Source organism: Corapipo altera, unplaced genomic scaffold (genome assembly GCF_003945725.1).
Source record: "Corapipo altera isolate COAL_440 unplaced genomic scaffold, ASM394572v1 71081, whole genome shotgun sequence".
Taxonomy (NCBI): domain Eukaryota; kingdom Metazoa; phylum Chordata; class Aves; order Passeriformes; family Pipridae; genus Corapipo; species Corapipo altera.
This window is the reverse complement of record NW_020886829.1, coordinates 641-5367: the sequence shown is the minus strand read 5'-3', so window position 1 is coordinate 5367 and position 4727 is coordinate 641. Positions and strand designations below refer to the sequence as shown.

Genomic DNA, 4727 nt, shown 5'->3' with positions numbered 1-4727 from the left:
CCAGTGCGTGAGGGGCTGCGCGGGGAGGGCGGCGGGAGGACACGAGGGATAGCAAAGGAAACAGAAAAGGAACCACCTGCATTCCCTGCAGGGTCCTGTCAGCCCATTCCCTGACCCCCCGCATGCAACAGGGTCTCCAAGTCCGGAACAGCCCCGTGGTTATAACGGTGCTGCAGCACCCCTGGGATCCACCTCCCATCCCTCCTGTGTCCGTGTGACCCTGGAGAGGGAGCAGGTGCTGCTGCTGCTCCTTGCAGCTGGGATAGGTGCTGCCTTGGTATCCAAATCCCCATGGCACACATGCATCCTTAGCAGTTTCTTCCCTTAATTGTGACACTGGGCAGTTTCCAGAAGCACTGGAATTTTAATCACTTACTGGTGATTATCACAAAAAATAAAGACAGGACTTAAATAATGATTTTGTCTTAGCAATCACCTACTTTTTTCCTGTTTCTGACCTCCCTTTCCATGTTCTCCTCCTGTAGCATGTCCTCCCACTACATCGCACCAAAAGAAGGTAAGAACAGGTCTTGGCTGAAGCTCTGATCACATACAGCTCTATCACATCCTTATCCACCTTCTTAGCACAGAATTCTTCTACTAATCTACTAAAGTTACTATTTCATTATATTTCCAAAATGACACAAACCATTCTTATGATATACCAAAACCTCTCTGAGAAATTATCTGATCAGACTGAAACTGTACAGTGAAGCAGGGGTGGGGAATGGGATGTTACGTTGGGTTTCTGAGGTGATGGTTCTAATAACAAATCTTTAGGATGAAGCTCTTTAAGACACTTTCTCCTTGCTGCCCTGGAAATAATGGTTCCTTCCCTCCCCATTGCAGGGCCTGTAACCACCCGCCAGATCCGCACAATCTTCGAGGAAGTGCAGGATGGGAAGGTGATCTCCTCCCGAGAGCAGATCACCCAGGCTGCCCACTGAGCCCTCGGAGCCCACTGAGCCTGGTTTGCTGCAAACCTCACCTGGCACAGCAAAGCAGATCCCAGCTGACATGCTCTGGCCCTGTGTGCCATGAAAAGCACCTTCTCCCTCTCTCACCCCCCTCCTTCCCCTCCCTCACCCTTCTCTCAGCGCTGTGCCACGCACAGAAATCAAATAAAGCTTCTCCTCACACTCCTGCAAACCAGGCTCTGGTCCTGTTGCTCTCAGGCTGTCCCACTCCTGCAGCCGTGGGACAAAGCTCCTCCCTGGAAGGACCAACATTCCCCATCCTTGGTACCCCGATGGTGGGCCCAGCACACCCACACCTCTGAACACCTGAGACCTGGCAGCTCCAGGGAAGAGGGGATGGATGCTGCTTGGAGGAGGTCTAGACAGGAACTGATCCCACAGGTGCTGGGAGGTGAAACCTGTCAGAGTGTCTGCGTTTCACCTCGGGCTGGGCACTGAGATTCAGGTCGGACAAAGTGCTGCTCCCCCACTGCGACACCCAGGGACAGCAGAGCTGAAGCTTTAACCCAGAGAGGCCAAGCAAGAACGTGAGCAAAGCCCAGGTGATGCAGCCAGGACCCTGCAAACACCCCCCAGCTCTGCCCCAGCAGCTGCCCCCCAGTCCGGATCCTGAGCTTTGGGAAGCTGCAGGTGGGGCAGGGATCTGCTGGCTGCTGCCTCTCCAGACAGGCAAACTCAGCTCAGTTTGATTCCTGCTTCCAAAGGTGCCTCTGAAGGGTGAGGAAAACAGTGATAAGAAGCAGTGGGGTATGGTCTGTGCAAGCAAAAAGATTAAAATTCTTCTGGGAGTTCTTCTGGCACTCCCTGGGGTGCCGGTGGCTGCTCCTGACACAGCAGTTCCTGCTGCTGTCAGCTGGCCCAGCGTTCCTGGAAAGCCAGTTCAGACACATTCTTGGCTGGATTCTGTCACATTTATTACTTCATAAATCCAACTTCTAAATCAATGAGATGAATCAGAGCAATGCTACTGACTGTGAGTGAGAGCAGAGCTGGCCACACAGCTTTATGACCCCTCTCCAGAAAATCTGCCTGGAATTTAGGGGGAGATTAGACAAAATTCTTTTTTTTCCCCCCAGACATTGGAATGATGCCTGCAGTGCATCAGCTGGGTTGGCAGGGATCCCCACAGTCCAGCCCTGCAGCTCTGCCCAGCACCAAGGGCTGTGTCCCCCCTACTCCCTTGGAACAGACCCCTGTGATCCCTGTGGGTCATCAGCTGCCCTGAGCACCCCCAGCATCCACCAAGCAGTGGAGACACGATTTGGTTTAAAGCTGAATTCTATCAATCAGTGAGCTCATTTCCACTCAGATTCCACCCAAGGACATGGAAACAACCCAGTGAGGCAGTGCTGGGGTCAGGAGAACATCCTCGTGGTGCATTGTGGATGATCCACGCACCAACAGCGGCACAATTCCCAGCCGGAGGCACTTCCAGCTCCAGCACCTCCACAGTCCTGCAGATTGCACTCCCTCTGCTCCCACAGCCTTGAAGGAGCAGCTCTGGGCAGCCTCGGGTCTCTCCCCGGGGAGATCCATAGTCTGGGGCCTCTCCCTGGGGGGATCCATGCCCTGGGCTGGATAAAGGCAAGGCTGAGCCATCCAAGCTCGGCTGCCTGAGAAGGGTCAGGACAGACACAGCCTGCAGTCAACCCTCCAGCTGCCACCCTTGCGACACAGAGCAAGGGGCTGCTGAGGTGCCTCACTGGAATTCACCCTTGCTTCATATTTTTCTCCTGTAAAAGTCTGGGCACACCCCTGTTCCTATAGAAACAACAAATAACACTTTTCTAACGAAATCCCCTGGTTTAATTACTCCTACTGCACAGTGTGAGGGAGGTGTGAAAAACAGAAGTCGATTCTCTCTTGCCTTGAGCACTAATAATTAGCCCTGACCTCAGGAAACCCGTCAAGGAGGGATCTGCAGGCTCATGCTGACAGCCAGCAGCAGTTTAAGGCACATTTCAAAAACTGGGAATTTAGTCCACAAAGACAGTTTGACTTCTCAGGCTACACAGAGTTACTCTGACAGAAAAGACTACTTCAGAAAGAGACATTGATATGTGGTTTTTCAGCTCATTTGAAGGAACTTTCCTATGATAATGTGATTCCAGGACAAACTTTATAAACACATTTAAAGAGAGAAGTGGTTTTATCCAGGTAGTATCTGGGTCTGCTGATATATGAGTTTGGAGCCAGAACTTCACCTCCATTTTCCTCCTACGGAATTGTGTGTTTAAACATCAATGTGCTACCACAAAGCTGTTATGCCACAGAACTGGAATTCTGATTTTGAAGTGTATTAAAGGTGGGATCACAGCATGCACGTGCTAATCAACAGAGGCAGGATCTGGTTTAATACCCAGCCTTTTACTTCAAAGAGTGTGATACAAACAACATGCAGTCCTTGTGGTTGTATTCAATGGGAGGTCATGGAAATAATGTCCTCGAGTGGTTAATGTTGTTTTCCACCTTAATTAACACTTCATGATTTTAATTGCTGCCCTGTGGCATTATCAAAGTATCACAGATATTTTGGGCAGTGTGTATTTTTATGACACAGCAGTGCAATGGCAAACAAAAGATGAAAGAAAAGGCAACTTCACGCACAGACAGAGCCACGTGTCACACGTGTGACACACACAGTGACAGTGTGACAGTGTGACAGTGACCTTGTGACACCCCTGCTGCCCTGAGGGGCTTTGCTCAGGGCCAGGCTGAGGGTCTGGACTCACAGGGGGCTCTGCGCTGGTTTTGTCTCTGACGTTCCCCTTTCCCCTTGTCACCACTGCAATCGGGGAGGACAAACCACAGCATTGCCCGGGCGAAGATGAGGAAACAAAGATGAGGAGGAAGCACATTCCTCGGAGTGACACGTCCCGGCCGCCCCCGCGCTGCTGCACCTTCCCCGTGCGCACCTGGGCAGGACGGGGGGAGTGGGCGGCGCTGGCCCCGCGCCCGCGCTCACGCCAGGGATGGAACAGCCAGAGCCAACACGGCCGAGGCTCCGGTCCTGCGGAGCTCCGAGTCCTGCGGAAGATGGGCAACCACTCCTCCACAGTAGCCAACTCCCGATATTCCAAGGACACATCCCACTCCTGCACCGTCTCCAGCTTTCTGCAGAGGGAGGGGAGAGAGTCGTGCCCTTTGAGCTGCTCAGTAATGTACCTTTGTTCTTCTTTCCATTCCCTTTCCCCCCTCCTTTGGCAAATGATCTAAGGAAGAACTTGGCTGTTGGGAAGGGGCTGTTGGGGCCTGTCTGCGGAGACAGCCCAGCAATCCACCGTGTGCACACATGAGCATTCCCTCCTCCTCCACACCCTGTGTGACGAGCCAGGGACACTGGGATTGGTGGGCTCTGCCCATGCCGTGGGTCAGCACGGAGTGCCAACAGCAGACCACGGCACTGCACTCAGGTTTGGAGTCCTTTTGCTCGTCAGACACAACCACAGTCTCTCCTGAAGCTCTGTTAACACGGGAGCTGTCAGCTCCAAACTCACACTGCACTTGTCCTGCCTGGTCACAACTGATGGAGTTGTCCCTCTCAGAAAACATCACCAGCATTGGCTGCCAAGCTGTGCTGCTGTCAGCTTTGTGCTCCTGCTCACAGGGCTTAGACCCCAGGAGTTTGTTCCTTACATCCTTCATCTACTTTATGCTATTCCGCATTTTTCCTGGAGCATCTCATAATGTCTAGCTAGCAGCCATACCCTGCCCTTTCAGGATGGTTTGCTAGTGCTCATCCACAAAGAA

General features: G+C 52.5%; 1 long non-coding RNA gene across 1 annotated transcript; it reads left to right on the top strand.

Moving 5' to 3' along the window:
• Window positions 1-485: 485 nt before the first annotated feature.
• LOC113941359 lies at window positions 486-1149 on the top strand. The gene is made up of 2 exons (XR_003525653.1): window positions 486-517; window positions 850-1149. It is a non-coding gene; the product is annotated as an uncharacterized LOC113941359 (long non-coding RNA).
• Window positions 1150-4727: the final 3578 nt, after the last annotated feature.